This window comes from Lissotriton vulgaris, chromosome 8 (assembly GCF_964263255.1).
Source record: "Lissotriton vulgaris chromosome 8, aLisVul1.2, whole genome shotgun sequence".
NCBI classification, from domain to species: domain Eukaryota; kingdom Metazoa; phylum Chordata; class Amphibia; order Caudata; family Salamandridae; genus Lissotriton; species Lissotriton vulgaris.
The window spans coordinates 1111100061-1111118764 of NC_141696.1; the positions used below are offsets into that span (position 1 = coordinate 1111100061).

General features: G+C 43.3%; 1 protein-coding gene across 10 annotated transcripts in view; it reads right to left on the bottom strand.

The window, feature by feature from the left end:
• Window positions 1-18704, bottom strand: part of ELF1 (E74 like ETS transcription factor 1) — a 665417-nt gene that overhangs the window by 396382 nt on the left and 250331 nt on the right. The gene's annotated exons all lie outside the window — the stretch shown is intronic.

Consider the following 18704-nt stretch of genomic DNA (forward strand, 5'->3'; position numbering starts at 1 on the left):
CCCCGGCGCTTCGCTGCGCGCGACCGCTGCGCGCTTGCTGTGACGAGGGGGCTAAATACCTCCCAACGTGCAGCAAACTAGAGCGCTAACCGCTGTGTGATAGCGGAAGTGACCTGGCTCTGCCTGACCCGCCCTCCGCTCAACGGCACTGGTTGCCGAGTCGGACCGGGGCGGGCAGGACAGAAGATCGAGCTCAGGTTAGGTTAAGTAAATATGTGATGTGCCTATATTACTTTTAGCGTGTAGCGCTGCTATAAATCCATATAGTTTTAATTTAAATAGAAAATGTTGCCGTCTTATTGCACTTTTAACAAACACTGGCAAATTCAACAGAGTGGGTGTTGGCTTTTAGCCATTTGGCTTTATCCATGCAGGTTTTGTTTAGTTATTTATTTTTAATTTTTTGGCAAAACTTAATTGTTGGAGAAGCTACTAAGCCCTCATCATGGTAAAAAAAAAAAAATTTATGAAAAGCATAAAAACGTTTTTATCTCAAAAAGCACACATTGGGATATGGGATATTATCTGTGGCATTAAAGGGAATTACTATGCGTGCGCGTGAAATAGCAAAAAACGGTCACTCGCAGTGAAGTTAGGCAATGGTTGACATAGGCTGACCGATTGACCCATACTGTCTGCTGTAGTGGGTGGAAGAAAAATGTGAATAATACAAAAAAAGACTGAAAGTACCTAATATTAAGTATACTATACATATAATGTTAGTCAAATTCAAAGGTCTTGGCTAATACAATTCCAGGTAATAGGAAGTTAGATGTTTCAGGCATGCATGAAAAAGAGTACTGAAGTGCTACTTAGTGTACTCATTTTTTTTTTTTTTTTTTTTTAAACCTTTATTTACGAATGCACAATACACAGCGTCTGCCTACAACCCCGCAGGGCCGGCCGCTATGACATAAACAGGCTGAGTGAAAAGTATAATCCGAGACAGTACGTTGCTGGAGCAATCTATGACGTCCACACTGTCGGCAAGAGCATAGCATCATACAAGTAGGATAAAAAAGGTTTAATTTTATGTTTTTGTCGAAACGAACACAAACAAACAAACACATGGTATCATAGTGGCAAGGGTTGCTGGAGGTGGGGGGGGGGGGAAGTAATGTGGGAGAAACGGCCATGGCGAGGGGGGGGTGGCGCGCGCAAGAGAACAAAACATGTGGTGAGATTAGGAGAGGAACGCAAATCACGGAAAGGAGGGGAGAGGGACCTCATAGTCAAGCGGAGGAGAACAAATGTCTCCACGATAAGTATTCCAGGGAGCCCAAACTCTGGACCACTTCCCTGGACGCCCCCGAGCCTCATATACCGTCTTTTCTCGGAACATGGACCAGTCCATGTTCTCTTTCCAGGCACTTAGCAATGGTAATCTAGGGGAGCCCCAAAGCTGCGCGATATCCCTCTTTGCGACCATGTTGCCTAGGGTAACCCAAAGTGTCTGGGCAGCATTGCAATCAGACGGTTCCCACACATTCAGCAGGCAACGACGTGCCTCAGGAAGTAATGGGATCCCCGTGACACGACTCATAACATCATGCACCCTGGACCAATACGCTGCAATCATCGGACATTCCCACAGAACGTGAAGAAAGGTACCATCCATCCCACACCCACGCTTGCATCGTCCATCCGAAACCAAACCCATTCGCACCAGACGCACTCCAGTAAGATACACACGGTGGAGGATCTTTAATTGGACAAAGCGAAGTCGTGCCGGAATAGCCACCTCCTTAGGGGAGGACACAGCTGACTGCCAGTCCTCGTCGTCCAATTCAAGTCCGTCAGCCGTCCAGGCAGCCCGGAGCTTCTCAAGCTGGTCAGCCCTGTTGTTAATAAGCTTCTTGTAGATTAAGGAGATGGTACTATCCGGGACGTGGCCGTCTAAAACTCGATCCTCCAAGGGGGAGGATTGCGGAATGTCGGTACCAGGGGGAAAGACAGAAGACAAGGCGTGTCTCACCTGCATGTACCGGAAGTGCTCCCTATCATCGAGTCGGTATTCCAGCTTCAATGACTCAAAGGACTTAACCGCGCCCCGTGCCCACAGGTCCTCCACAGTGCTGATCCCAATCATGTCCCATTTCTCAAACCCTTTCGTCTTCCACAGGTTGCCCAGCCGTTCCGAATCATACAGCGGCGTCTTACGTGTCAGTCTACCACCCCAGCCCGTGGCCACAGTAGCATCCCTCCATGCCCGCACAGCACATTTCGTCGGGCCCGTAAGGAGTCGGAAGGGGGCCTTAGAGTACAGTGCCCTATTAAAGTTGCCACCAGGCAACAATAGTTTATCCAAGGCAAAGGCAGGAGCGGGCTCCGGAGAGTATGTCGCATGGTTGATGGCGCTCAGGTGTGAGGCCCAATAGTACCGTCTAATATCCGGCAACGCAATACCTCCGTCGTACCAGGAGAGCGTAAGCTTGGATAAGGCAATGCGGGCACGACCATCCCAGATAAGTTGTCGCTGTAAACTCTCGACTTCGTGGAAATAGCGAGCTGGAACAGGGTCGAAGAAATTTTGCAGGGCATAGAGGAATCGGGGGAGCGACATCATTTTAAAGAGCGCCGCCCGGCCCAATGGAGATAGAGGCAGATCGCGCCAACGCCGAACGTCTTGCTTCAGTCTACGGAGCGGAGCATACAAATTCCGCTCGTAGCGGACCGAGGAGATCGTGGATACATAGACCCCCAAATACTTAAAGCCGTCGGCCGCTATCAGGATGGGGAACCTGCGGGGGAGAGGCGGCAGAGTACCAGCTATGACGTAGACACAGGACTTGGTCCAGTTAATGACAAGTCCCGAGTTCTTGCCGAAGGACGTGAGAACGTCAAAGAGAACGTTGAGCGACTTCTGAGGGGAAGTGAGATAAAGGAGGATATCATCCGCGTACAAGGAGACACGATCCTCGAGGTCAGGGGACCATCGGATCCCTTTGATCGAGGGTTCCCACCGGAGCCACGCGGCAAGGGGTTCGAGTGCCAACGCGAAAAGGAGCGGGGAGAGTGGACAGCCCTGACGTGTGCCACGGCCCAAGGGGAAAGGGTCTGAGCATCTGCCATTCACCGCGACCTGAGCTAGCGGCTGTTCGTAAAGAAGCTTGACCCATGCGATGAAATTGGGGCCAAAGCCAAATTTAGCGAGGGCTGCCCATAGGTAGGGCCATTCAATAGTGTCAAACGCCATTGTGGCGTCCAGGGAAGCGACCACTGCTGGCTCGGCGAGAATTGGAGCTCTCGCGAGAACGCTGTGGAGCCTACGCAAATTGAGGGCCGTGTTTCTGTGGGGGATGAAACCGGATTGATCCGGGTGGATCAGGTCACAAATCACCGTAAGCAACCGATTGGCCAGCACCTTAGCGAGGATTTTGGGTTCCGCGTTAAGGAGGGAAATGGGGCGGTACGAGGCACAGCGGTCACGAGGTTTGCCATCTTTATAAATGACCACTATGGTAGCGAGGCGTTGCTCAAGGGGGAGGCATCCAGCCTCAACCGCCTCGAGAAACATGTGACGCAGGTGGGCGGCCATCTTGTCGGGACAAAGTTTGTAGAGTTCAATGGGGAGTCCATTGGGGCCCATTGCCTTTCCCGAGCGAAGGGATCGGATTGCGAGGGCAATCTCATCGACAGTAAAGGGGGCCTCCAGGGCGAGGCAGTCCTCATACGACACAGTGGGCAGGGCGATGTCACGCAGCAGTAGCCTGGAGTCGGCCTCATCTCGATCGCTAACAGGCGTGTAAACCGTCCGGAAGTGGTCAACAAAGCAATCAACAATCTCACCCGGATCAGAGACGCTCTCACCAGATTCACGAACAATGGAAGGAACAACACGACTCGCACGTTCAGTCTTATCCAGCCACGCAAGGAGCTTGCTAGCCTTGTCACCCACATCATACAGTCGACCCAGTTGATTAGACCGCATCAATTTAGCAGCATCCGTGACACAGGCTTTATAGTCTGCTTGCTTCAATTCCAATTCATGCAACAATGCAGGCGTGTCATTCCCACCCAACTCACTTTCAAGCGCAGTAATTTCGGTTTCAAGAGCCACAACAGCCTCCCTCTTGACCCTACGCTCAGTGGCAATGAGTGACAGGGCGGAACCCCTAATAACCGTCTTGAAGGCCTCCCAGAGAACAGTGGGGGATGTGACCGAGCCCACATTCTCAGAAAAGTAGCAATCTATTGCCTTAAGCAAATCTGAGCGGAGCCGGGGGTTTCGGAAATGCCAGGGGGGGATCGGGGGAACTCTGTTACCAAGTAGACCGCCCACAGAAATCGTAATCAGCAAGGGGGAGTGGTCCGAGATACCCCGGGGAAGATGTCGAATCTCACGAACAGTGGACAAAGTGGAGGCTAACATGAGAAAATAATCGATACGGGAGAGGCTGCCGTGCGCACCAGAGTGAAAAGTGTATTGTTGGAGTGTGGGGTGTAGTGAGCGCCAGACATCCACTAAGCCAAAAGTTTCAGCCATTTCACTGAGCCACATCTGGGACTGCGGCAATACCCTAGGGGGAAGTCGGTCACAGTCGCCGGACATGACAGAATTAAAGTCCCCACCCAGGACCAACAGGCCGTCAGGAAGCCCAAGGAGAGTCCTGCCCAGATCAGCATAAGTGGTAGCCTGCAGTCCCGGGGGGATATAGACAACAACAAACACGACCCGCTTACCCTCCCACCTCCCCGAAACAGCAGCATACCGCCCACGATCATCAAGGATAACGTCATCAATAGCAAGAGCAAGGGAAGACTTTACCACAATACCCACACCCCGGGAACCCGAGGTGAAACCAGCATGTGCAACCAGGCGATAACCCCGGCGGTCTAAGGCCCTGCAAGCATTTCCAATCAAGTGGGTCTCCTGAAGGAACACAACATCAGGGGCGTGGCGCCTCAAGAATTGCAGTATTGCAGTACAATGCCCCGCTTAATCCTGTCACTCAAACCATTTACGTTCCAAGAAAGAATACGCATTTCACCCCCCCCCCCTTTGCGACAAAGACATTCCACCCCCACCCCCCAGCAGGACCCACGATTCAAAGTCATTGCAAGATATAAAATACCATGAAAACCAAAACAGAACAAATTAAACGAAACACAACCTAGTCCCCAGAAACCAACCCCAAAACCAAAACCCGTTACAACACCCCCCTCCCTGCACCCCTGCTGACTAAGAAGCCACCCCCAACTGCAGTGTGCCTGTCGCCCCATATTATCTACACAAAGAACCCCCCGAGGAGGAAGGGAGAAATCACCCGTTACCGCACCGCCACGGGCAGTGTCATAAGGCACTAAGTCAATTTACACAGTACGTTGCATAGTCTCAATCGGAACCTCCGGGGCCCCAATTACTCCTGGGCCGCTGCACCACCTTCCGCACCACCAGGGCCTCCGCTCCCAAAGTCCTCTGCCGGCAACGAGTCCAACCAGTCGGCTGCACGTTCAGGTTGATCAAAGAAATAGGCACGCTCTCGATATTCGATCCGGAGCCGGGCCGGAAACAGCATGGCGTACTTCAGTCCCCGATCTCTCAGGCGACGCTTCACTCCAAGGAAACCTGATCTTTGTCGCTGCACTTGGGGAGTGAAATCGGGATATATGGAGACAGAGTTATTGTCATATTTCAAGGGACCATGCTTACGGGCGGCCTGGAGGATAGCATCTCTGTCCCGGTAGTGAAAAAGCCTCGCAATGATAGGCCTCGGCGGGTTTCCCGGCTTCACTTGTCCTCCTGGAAAACGATAGGCGTGCTCCACGGCAAAGAACTTACTAAGTCCTGCCGGAGCTAGTTGGGCGACTATAAGTTCCTCGACCAAAAGGTCGGTCGATACAGCACCATCACATTCCGGCACTCCGACCAGGCGTATGTTGTTCCGCCTGGCCCTGTTGTCATAGTCCTCCATCCGCTTGAGCAGCAAGTCGTGCGATGCACGCAGATTACCAATTTCAGATTGCGCCTCAGCCATGTCCGTCACCAGACTCGACGCTTTAAGATCCAGTGCCTTCACCCGCTCATTCGTTTTGGCCAAGTCGGCCCGAATAAGAGTCACATCCACCGCCACCGTGTCTATTTTGGACACTACGGCTTCGAATTGTTGACTCATGTCGGCCTTAAGTCCAGTGATGGCAGCCAAAAGATCCTGGAGCGACACTTCCGAAGTAGACGGTGTGTCCGTTTGAAGTCCTTCAGCACCCACGCATATGGCCCCGGGGGAGCCTCTCGGCTGGGTGTAGCGTTCGATCATATTAGACTGGATCGATCCCCCCCGGGCCGCGGCCTTCCGGCGTTTTTCGGCCTCCGCTTTCGTTGCCATCTCGCGTTCAGTGTCGGCCGGATAGCCAGGGGAAGCGACGAGAAGGTAGAAAAGTCTCGAAACTCCGACGTGCCAATGAGACAGAGGTGTCGCGGCCTCCTTGCCAGTCCAACGGAGGGGAGTGTAGGCTGGGAGGGCAGCAGGCGAAAGCAGAGTAGGAGGAGACAGGAACAAAGGGAAGGAAACCGAAAGTGAAAGCAATACACCTCCGGCGGTCCAGATGCCAGGCAGCCGTTGTTGTTCAATTACAGGTCGGCCACAATGGGCAGCCGAGTCCCCGGTCGCGCCCGTGGGCAGGCCAGAAAGTTGCAAATGTCAGAAAAATGGTCCCCAGGGTCCGATTTCGACCAAAAAAGGATCGTTAGCATCAGTGATGATAGCGCTGCAAAAGCCCGTCAAAATGACCAGGATAGGTGAAGGATAGATAAAGAAGGACGGCGCGGGTCTCGGGAGCTCTCTGCTCACGCGACCATCTTGGATGCCCGCGTAGCTCCTCCTAGTGTACTCATTTATGCTTTTGTCCGTCACTCCCATAGTGATTTACACAGGATCACGTAAAGTCAGGATAATACCCATTCCCACATTTATTTCAGAACAGACAACTTAATGTAGCCATTGGAACGCACTTCCAACTTCCAAAACGAGGAGAATCATAGTGGTGGCAGTACTGCAGCTATTTTTAGGATTACTGTGTGATTCCAGCCATATGCGATCTGTGTACAACCATACCAATTCACATTACAGCAAGTGATAACACTTCCATGGTAAGTCACTGGTAAGTCACTGAATCTTTGTCCAACACAATGGATAATTTGAATTAGAATTAGCTTATAACATAGTAGTCAATTCAATTCAGGACTAGCAGTGAGTACAGAGGATGACTATGCATTGTATCCCACAAACAAACATGCTGGATGATGTCAATACGGCTTCGATCATCCTTTAGGTATAAACATACATACAACCAGGCCCCAGATGATGCTTGTGTTACTAGGAAGGGGTCGGCTACATAAAGCAGCTACAATTTATTACTTAACAAACAAATTATAAACTTGTTTTTAGGTCTCACCTCCGACAGCACATGTGCTGCATGTGCTCTCGCTTGCAAGGGATATTGTATAAAACAAGTGACTAGCAGCCTGCCGATTCGCTCAACATTCTCCAGCTTCACTGTCATCATATTTGCTGCCTTCTACTTGACTAGCACATGCTGGCTTGACTTCTTCTTTGGCTGAAGCATGGACCAAGTACTAATTGCTCCAGCATGATTCTTGTCCTTCCGCTGATCGCGCTATAATTGAGGTACTACATTTATGTTTTTGTCTTCTCTGTTGTCCTTTTTGAACCTCTTGCCATTTGTAGCTACGATTTACTGTGCCACATGCAGTTCAAAGAAGCCCTTTTCTCCTTTGGAATGGATGTTTATTGTGACAACAGTTGTTATCTACTTTTATTGTGACAACAGATGGTATCAGCTTCCAAATGTAGTTTCACTAAGACTTGGAAATGGGTGCAATTCCTTTCTTTATGTGATAGGATTTTTTGCCAAATGTCATTTATTTTTATTTTTCACACTGATTTGCCCAGGATCACAGAAGTGTTGTGCCGAGACCTAACAAGCACTGGCACGGCCAATAGGTCTGCCCTCTGAGACTATCAACTTTACTATTGTCTTTTGTTCATGCTGTACAGCATGGGGCCTCTGATTTTAGCAATGTTTCTAGCTATACTATATAGCAGCATGAATGCTGTACAGAATGGCAAAAAATAATAATAAAAAAAAGATGATGATGCACCCAGTGCTAATGCACTTAAAAAAAGTGATTTAGCCCTGGCTTCCTCACAGCATAATCTTAAATTAGTTTTAGCCACACTGCAAAGCATCTGCACCGCTGTAGAGCATGGCTAAAAAACATTGCCAATGGCTCTCATGGGGGATTATGTATTGGCTTTGCAAGTAATTGTTATATTTCGAAACCACACTTGTTTGTAAGTAATATCTTACGTGAATGAAATTAAGGACTTCTTAATTAAGAGGATTTTATGTTTAACTGAACTTTTTATAGAACACATACTATAATGTAATAGCATTTTTTCAAAGTCATATCGATAGCAAGTGTTACTATTTCGTAATTTAATGGCACTCAATTGTATCTACCCGGGAAGGCTGACAGATTAAGTCGACCTTGCAGATGATCTGAAGATCACACCAGTTGTCAACAGCGACCAATTAGCTTAATGAACCATCTTATCAACTTTAATCTATACATCAAACTTTATCAGAATATTCCTAGATGGTTCAACAATATTACTCATATTTAGAGGCAAAAGTATAAGCCTCTCATACAGTAAAGGATGGTGTGAAGAACTAATGGTCTCAGGCTTCGACAATGTCCAGTCGGTGTAGTATAATATTAACTTGCCATGCTCATATGAGAAATCTTAAAGTGGTAAGGATATTAAAGAAAAAAGTTACCACTTTTAGGGCTCGCCCACCAGACAATGCAAGCTGTCTTGTTGTGAAAGACTTTTTGTGAACACACAATGGACTTGCAGCCGCGCATTTTTACCACTTGCTGTCATCGTCATTTGGTGGCTTCTTATTCGGTGGCTCATCTTTCTCTACTTGTGTTTGTCCTCCATTTAATATAAGCCTCTTTATGGTCCCTTTGATGGGATGACTTATATCCTTTCAATGCTTACATTTAGAGAACTATTTATTCTTTTTCATTCAGTACTCCACAAGAGTGCGTGTGTTTTCTATCTCTCTCCCGTGTGTCCTGCTGTCTCCCCACAAACACCCACCTCTTTGCACTGTGTTGTTTCCTATCCCTCTCAGCTCATCTGTAAAAGCATGCAACAGGTATACTTTTGCTGGGGCAAGGCAAAAGACAAGACTTTGAAGGTTGTTTTGGTTTTATCTTGTACATTTCATATTGCCTGAAAGTACAAGCTTTGGCACCAAAGGCTCTTATGGCGCTAGGAGAAGGGTCCCCCACAGCACCCGCTTAGCTGGTGTCTGAGGCAGAAGGTATACCTAGCATGACACTTCTTGATGAGGCCTATAAATCTGTTTCCTGGGCTACTACGGAAGATCTAATAGCTGAATCCTATTTTAAGTAAATTATGGTTTTGCAAATGTTCCCCTTTACTACTGACACTACTTTGTTCTTCTTTAATTCTGTTTGGAGTTTTCCAAGTCACAAGTATTTGAAAAATAAACCATGACATTTATAAAGATTGAAAACACTGAATTCAGTGTACAGTTGTGAAATGTCACAAGGTGTGTTTGTTTTTCCTCCAGTATTTTTTCCTTTTTTTAACAACACTTTACTTACAAACACTGACAAAGCCAACAGCTTAGCACTTGCATTATAAAGGCAAGACCTATTGGCTTTACCATTGCTTGTTTCATTTGTAACAATGGTGAAAACCAGGAAGGATCTTTTGTTAATAGCAGACCTCCACAGTAACATCTGTCCTCCTGCTCGTGGTTTAACTGACAGGAACCAGAGCTCGAGATATGCAACAGAAGCAGCATGTATTTCCGGGCTGAGAGGACAGCTTCTTTCTCAAGAGCTATAAATAATCCATGAAGGGTGGGCTCGATGAGGGTTCACGCATGACACTGCACCTAAAGATGAACACTGGAGATTTTTTCAACTGACTTCAATCTGCCACCATTTCAATATGGTGGGGTCATTTGTAGGTCTGATGTAGTGGCAGTTTAAGCAGTTTGCAACCTGATGTAATAATAAAAAATCACTAATAAAAAATACACTCATACATACATACATAATGGACTTTAGATTAGCTCCCTTCACCCACTGGTCTGTAATTCACATTTTTCTTCCACAGCATATGGCATAAGAAAATGGGTCAGACCCATCATTGGCTCTCTTGCACTCTACGCGGAGGAATTAATCACAAGTCCACATGTGCGTATAAGAAATTTACTGCAGTGCCCTGGCTTTTTGCTTATCCATTCTTTATCCTTATTTATTTGTGTAGTCATACTTATGTGTTTACCTTTGTCTGCAGATTACAGTAATTCAAAGTGAATAGCACGTTTGTTTTTCCCCAATAAGTAAATTTTTTTTAGTGATCTGGGTTACAACTAAAAAGAGTTTCTACACATGTTCAACGTGTCTGATAAGAAGAATCTGTACAGCTACAGCTGTATTAAAGTTGTCCGAGTTAGTTAATTTAAATTTAACTTTTTCATTAACAGTGTTGCTATTTTTCCATCGCTGGACACCTGACAGGAATTGCCCCCACACACTAACGACTATTGAACACTTCATACTACAATATATCACTGGTTGTGCCTACACGCACGTAACTTCTTTACAACCTCTGGGATCTGGGACTGTCTGCGCTATGTTCTTGTTAATTTACCTGCAAGTTGTGCAGGAGTTGCAACTGTATGTATGCTATGGTACTCCTGATTTATCTTATCATCAAAATGTGAATGGAGGGTCATGGCCCAGACTGTAGCAGGAAAACCAAATAAAATATGTTTTTTTTTTTTTTGAAAAGAAGGTCTCCACCTATTTTAATCTTAAACAAGGAGTACGCCAAGGTTGTCCCTTGTCTCCTTTTCTTTTCAATTTGGCCTTAGAACACTTTCTCTCAAGAATACGCCAGAATAAGTCAATCACAGATTTTGTTTTGTACCCCCAACAAATTAAGTTGGCAGCATACGCCGACGATATTTTAGTTTTTCTCTCCCAACCACAATCTTCACTTACTGCTTTCATGGGAGAGGTGAAGGTCTATGGGTTGGTATCTGTCTATAAACGGAACAGAGGGAAATGTGAGATATTACCCTTAACCATATATACCTTTAAGGATGATTTTAAGATCTCCAACTTTACTTGGAACCCTAAACATATAAAATATCTTGGCATTTGGTTCTCTTCCTCTATACAGACATCTATCTCTTTAAACATGGACAAATATTCTGCAAAACTTAAATCATTGGTCGCAAGATGGCATCCCCTTCAACTTTCCTGGTGGGGTCGTTTAGACACAATTAAAATGATGTTGACTCCGATAGTTTTGTATACCCTTTCTAACATTCCACTTTTCATTCCATCTAAATTCTTCCAAAAGATTAATTCTATTTTGACCTCTTTTCTATGGAACGCAAAAAAATCAAGAATGGCGTTACAGAAATTAACAAGACCAAAATCTGAAGGCGGTGTTAACTTCCCTCATTTTTCCAATTATCATAAAGCCTTTCAACTACGACAACTATCAAGTTGGACCGCCAATCACTCTGTGGATAAACCTCTCTGGGTGGATCTTGAGACCTAATTTTTAGCTCCCTTTTCATTTCGGGAATATCTCTCCTTTACTCGCAAACCACAAAAGCTCTCTACTCCCATAATCAAGTAATCCTGTAAACTACTGTCCACTGCACCCAGCTTAGTAGTCCATAATTTAGACAATTTTCTTAACTCCACAATTTGGAACAATAAACAAATCCTTCTCATTAGGAAACCGATAAATTGGAAGGTGTGGAGAAACAAGGGTCTAATCTGGGTGCACCAATTTTTCGATCAGGGCACAACCATTCAATTTTCGCAATTACAATCTCTTTATCATCTGCCTTCTTCCTTTAAACCTAAATTTTTGTCCTTGCAGACCGCAATACTTGATACTTACGCTAAACTTAAATCTTTCCTTCCTCACCTTCCCACGCTTCTTTCCCGTGACATAACCTTTTGTACATAAACCCCAAAGTGTCCACCATTTATTCCCGGTAAATGATGTCTCCTGTGGTCCGAGATAAAACCAAAGTGCAACTCTTATGGGAATCCGATCTGGAAATGACTTGGACTATTTCTTTTTGGAACAGAATTTGGATGAAACTTAGGAAATCATCCAGAGCAGCCAGAACAATACAAACACTCTTCTTTATTTACAATAGATTGTTCCTTTCCCCCGCATACTTACATAAAATACACAACACAAATCTCAACACTTGCTGGACATGTTCCCAGGTAGAGGCTGATCTTCATCATACGTTGTTCACATGTGCGCATGTTCTTATATTTTGGAAACAGGTCTGGCACCCAATCAACAGTATATTTTACACCACAATTACCCTCTCCCCCACAAACATTTTTCTAGGTGGCTTAACCCTGGACTGGAAAACGAGTCAATCTCAGCTACCACTCGTTGATTTGTTAGTAGCTGTAGCTTTCCAGCAAATATAAAAACTGAAAGGATTCCTCTAAATGGTCCTTTTTAGTTTGGTGGTAAGCCATATGCAACAACCATCGTCTCAATACAGCACTCGTTCAGCCCATCTCTCTTGCTACTAAACGTATTCATCTCTGGGGCCCACTCACACAATTTCTGGATTACACTGTGAAGAGAGCTTCTTTACCCGCTCCCTCACAACAAGAAGTTATCAAGCCTCCCTGACCTTCTACTGTTTGTCTATAATTATGCTTGATTTATCATCTTCTATAATATATGTATATACATATATATATATATTATTTTATTTATTTATTTTCAAATTGTGTATTTCTGTCATATGTTATTATTTATGATTTCTGTGAACCTTTGACTGTATTCATATCAGCTTATATATTATCCTTTTACCATTTTAATGGATATTATACATCATTATTATTCTTAATTACACCCTTATGCATCTTTGTATCAACAAATAGCTGAATCTACGAAGTATTGTTTTTAAGATCATATTAATCTTTTCAATAAACCTTTTCTTGAACTTAAAAAAAAAAGTGTTGCTATTTGGAATCCCAAATAGAACACCTCCTATTGTGGCTTGATAAATCCCTTTATAGGGAAAAGATACTTCTACAGTAGAGCTACTCATCAACTAACTTAAGCATGGATCACCTTGCACTGTTATAAGAGGGCCACAATCCACCATATTTAATGGTAGTGATGTCACAAATCTGGAAAATTATTGCAAATACAATGTGAAGGGAAGTCATGAGATATGGAAAAAATAGAAACCAGTGGCAGAGACTGCTGGGTGGACTGAAGGAAGTTGCCGGGAACTGTGAGATCTGTATGAGAATGAGGTGCTGCTACGTTTAATGAAGCACAACACAGGTTTTCAATGTGACCGGGTCAATTTTTGATACTTGCAAAAATTACTGTGCTGCTAAGTACTAATTGGGGAGGATTCCATGGGCGCTGCCCTTGGGAGTTGGCCACAATGAAAACCATTACCCAGCTCATACAGGGTGGTAAACATATATCTCTAATATACAAGGCATATTGCAGGACCACATACTACGCCCCCTGAATATCCAAACTAAAGGGAAACAAGATCATAATGTCAGTATCGTAACCCAGTTTGAGAATGGAATATATCACAAGAAGGTGTTGCAAGGCTATGCCTCAACAATTTAAGATACTACACAGGGCATATCTCACCCCACACACATACACACACACACTAAGCAGGGCACATCCAACATGGTTGTGGGAATGTTCACGCTGTCATCAGAAAGGGGGGGATTTTCTGTACATGGAATGGTCTAGCCTGTTGGTGCCTTGATGAAGGTACCAGCGGTGAGGGTTGACTGCTCCTTATGCATTATATTTTGGGATTGCAGCCAAAACCTTAAAAGGCTAAGATTCGCTATAGGTTTGTAGTATCAATAGCAGGATAATTATACACTGGCTACAGTCACAATCCCCCTCACTAAAACTGTGGCAAAAGATCCCTTGAGAGGCTACAAGCTTAGGAAGTTGTGATGAAAATGGTACGGAATGAAAATAAATTACACAGGAAGGTAAGCAGGAATGGAATGAAACGACTGATCAACTGTTGGAGGAGAAAAATTGCCCAGCCTCAACACATGTTTCATAATCTTAGGACTGCCTGCCTCAACATGCCAACCCAGTCTGAAATTGCAATCCGTGCCTGCAGACATGTGTGCTAATGCTTTTCTTGTTCTAGAATGAATGTTTTTGGTTGCTCCAAAGGCTGTGCTGTGACAACCTTTTTGTCTATATACAACAAATAAAATGTATTTAAAGAAACCAGTGTTATCAAATCCATATGGCGGCCACATTCAAGAGACAGTACGTTGTTTTTTTCTTTCTTTTTAATTTTTGTGAATATGCAATAATTTTATTTTCAAGTAACTGCACCAGCTACTTAAGGCTCTTCTTTTTACAGTGCTTGTTTCAATTTCAATGCCCAAAGCTAGCTTGTAAACGATAAAACACTAATTTGTGAGGTAGCGCAACCCACTGTGCAGTCATGGATAAGGCACTCCTAAGAAGGGTAAAGCCATGGATCAGCACACGTTGTAGACTGAGTTCGAACCAAATGTGCACAAGCTGAAAAAGATTCTTTAGGTTTAACCCAAAAACAAAAAATAAACAATTGAGAATAATATTCTTTAATGGCTCCGATGCAACTACTGCATAGAAATAAATACTCAGTGGAAGTCAAACGTTTGGTAAAACTATGTATCATGACATTTGCTTCACAATTGTTCTTCAACTATTAGCTATATCGGTCTTTTCTCTGCATTTTACAGTCCTATTATTCTTGAGAATACTGTACTACAACTGGATTCTTTTTTTCTTGATGAAACTAAACACCAATAACCAACGTCGGAAAAGGGCTGTCTTTTTTACGAATATTGGAGGTGAGCTGGCCAGCAGCACTCATCTTTGTTGCATTATACACATTAAGGGCAGATTGTTAAGGTAATCTTAATAATGTGTTACCCAACGCCACATCATTTATCACTCAAATATCAGCTTTAAATATATTTTGGAAGCTCAAACTTTTTTCTCCAAAACATCAGCTCATGAGTGCTGAGATTCTGAAAATACATACATTTTCATCTTGAAGAAACACTTTACAGTTTTGGTATACATATATTAATTCAGCCAAGTAAAAGCTTCAAATTTAGCAGGCTGTGCTCCACGCAGTAGTGCTACTTACTGGAGAGCTACCAGTTGCTCACAACCTACTTGTTGGAGAAGCCTGACATAGACATATGGGTCAAACTCCCCATGCCTATAGAAGGTAGAATTGTTCTCATCAAAATGGTTGTCTTACCCCAACTACTCTATCTGTCACAGAATCTCCAGATTCTGCTAACCTGTGCTTTCTTTAATCAAAGAAAAAACAGGCATTGATCAAGCACCCTCGCAAGATATGTAATGATCCAAGTAATTATCATAGGTTTATAGAAAACAGTTCATTGATAGGAGAAAGACTTCCAAAATACGGATCCAAAGCCAGGTGTTAGACTTCAAATCTTTTATTTCATAATCATTAAAAATTGTTTCCAGCTTGTCCTGCCAACACGTGTTTCATCTCTTTGGAGACTTTTTCAAGGCTGGAAGTATAGAAAGACTAAAATCAATATTTACACAATATACACTATACATATACAATATCAAAGAAAAATATATACATAGAAGTCTAACATAAACATGTATTATCTGAAGGTGAGAACCACCTTAAGGAGAAACCACAAAAACAAGAAAAGAAACCAGTAAGCATATTAACAGCCAAACATGAAGGTGTCCTACGGCATAGTGGAGACAGTTGATGTTCATGATTATTTTCATATATCCTCTTATTCCACTTATCACATTGGGTCAATGAACAACATCTACTCATAATATGCAAGATGTATCATCAATAGAATCCCCTGTTCAAGCCTGGATTACAGGAAACAATTATTGAATGTCATGGTCATGTTACAAAGAATTCCTAAAGGCAATGAGTCTAAGAGTACCTAAAGTAACGGCATCATGTCCCTATATTATTCGATTCTAGATCACAAGTTAAAAAGAAAAAGTAAACATAAACATACCCAAGAAGACGGAAATAAAGCACTGGTATTGAACACCACGAATCTTGTTGTCAAAAGCAGATGAAGCCAAGTTCTATGGTCACACCAGTAATATCAGTCCTAAAAAGTTGAGAATACCAGTTTTTTCAAATTAAGTTGGGGTTACAACAAGGTCTCTACTATAAGGTGACAAAATAATAATTGAAGACATACCTAGAAGAGATATATCTTAAGGACACAATCTTTATAGTTCGGTTCACTGGTGTATAATCTTGAAGAGCATGAAGTGACATCCAGAGCAATGGTTGAAAGTAAGAAAGGAAAGACCTAAGAGTAGGGGCAAAAAATTATTATAACATGTCATGATGAAGAAAAAGTCTATAAAGATATTGAATAATCAACAAACTGAATATTACGAACTAGGGCATAGTTGTTCGCCAATAGGAAATCCCTATATAGAATCCAAGTGCATGAATTCTGGCGGGAAACCAAAATCCTTCGTTTAACACTATTGCAGTGGTACAAAGTCAAGAATATAGATTAGATGTCTACACTTAAAATCGTACGATCAGTGGATATAAAGGGTCCTATATCTAGTAGAACAAACGTGCAGTCTAACTGATAATTCAAATGCAAGATAACAGCAAGTAATCAGTCACTGTATATATCTACTTACTTAGTCAAATATAAATCATGCTTCGTGAAGGTGGATTCAACTATTCTTAATTCTGATTGATGACCATGATAAGTCACTGGATGGTAAGGAAATGGAAAGAAACAAACAGGCGTCAGGGATATACCAGCTGTGGATAGTTATTCTAGGCGTTAATTAGTAGCAAACGGTAGTCACAAATACATGTATGTCCGAGTGTCTTATGATAAAGATGAAACAAGAACGCCAACTCCGTAGTCACGGAAGGACAGACCCTAGTACGCCTGGACCCTGTCCCATAACACCGGACGTTAAACAAAAGGGGCATGGGTAGGCAGACCCTCTTTATTCAAAATAGTACAAAGGAGATAGTTTACCAAAATGGGCATGTTCCCATTGTAAGGGATGCTTACAAAAGTCCTCGAGCGAGCGCTGGGGAATTAAGAGCGTTCAAGCTAGTATACACGAGCAACTTAGTTAGGTATGTTCAAGTACTAACTGATGTACTTTCGGGCTAGTTTAAGGAACAGAAGGGTTATTTAGGATTACCAACAATGTATTTAGAATTTTGGAGCGACCTTTTATCTAACTTAGTTGCTCGTGTATACTAGCTTGAACGCTCTTAATTCCCCAGCGCTCGCTCGAGGACTTTTGTAAGCATCCCTTACAATGGGAACATGCCCATTTTGGTAAACTATCTCCTTTGTAATATTTTGAATAAAGAGGGTCTGCCTACCCATGCCCCTTTTGTTTAACGTCCGGTGTTATGGGACAGGGTGCAGGCGTACTAGGGTCTGTCCTTCCGTGACAACGGAGTTGGCGTTCTTGTTTCATCTTTATCATAAGACACTCGGACATACATGTATTTGTGACTACCGTTTGCTACTAATTAACGCCTAGAATAACTATCCACAGCTGGTATATCCCTGACGCCTGTTTGTTTCTTTCCATTTTCTTACCATCCAGTGACTTATCATGGTCATCAATCAGAATTAAGAATAGTTGAATCCACCTTCACGAAGCATGATTTATATTTGACTAAGTAAGTAGATATATACAGTGACTGATTACTTGCTGTTATCTTGCATTTGAATTATCAGTTAGACTGCACGTTTGTTCTACTAGATATAGGACCCTTTATATCCACTGATCTTACGATTTTAAGTGTAGACATCTAATCTATATTCTTGACTTTGTACCACTGCAATAGTGTTAAACGAAGGATTTTGGTTTCCCGCCAGAATTCATGCACTTGGATACTATATAGGGATTTCCTATTGGCGAACAACTATGCCCTAGTTCGTAATATTCACAGTTTGTTGATTATTCAATATCTTTATAGACTTTTTCTTCATCATGACATGTTATAATAATTTTTTGCCCCTACTCTTAGGTCTTTCCTTTCTTACTTTCAACCATTGCTCTGGATGTCACTTCATGCTCTTCAAGATTATACACCAGTAACCCGAACTATAAAGATTGTGTCCTTAAGATATATCTCTTCTAGGTATGTCTTCAATTATTATTTTGTCACCTTATAGTAGAGACTTTATTGTAACCCCTACTTAATTTGAAAAAACTGGTATTCTCAACTTTTTAGGACTGATATTACTGGTGTGACCATAGAACTTGGCTTCATCTGCTTTTGACAACAAGATTTGTGGTGTTCAATACCAGTGCTTTATTTCCGTCTTCTTGGGTATGTTTATGTTTACTTTTTCTTTTTAACTTGTGATCTAGAATCGAACAATATAGGGACATGATGCCGTTACTTTAGGTACTCTTAGACTCATTGCCTTTAGGAATTCTTTGTAACATGACCATGACATTCAATAATTGTTTCCTGTAATCCAGGCTTGAACAGGGGATTCTATTGATGATACATCTTGCATATTATGAGTAGAT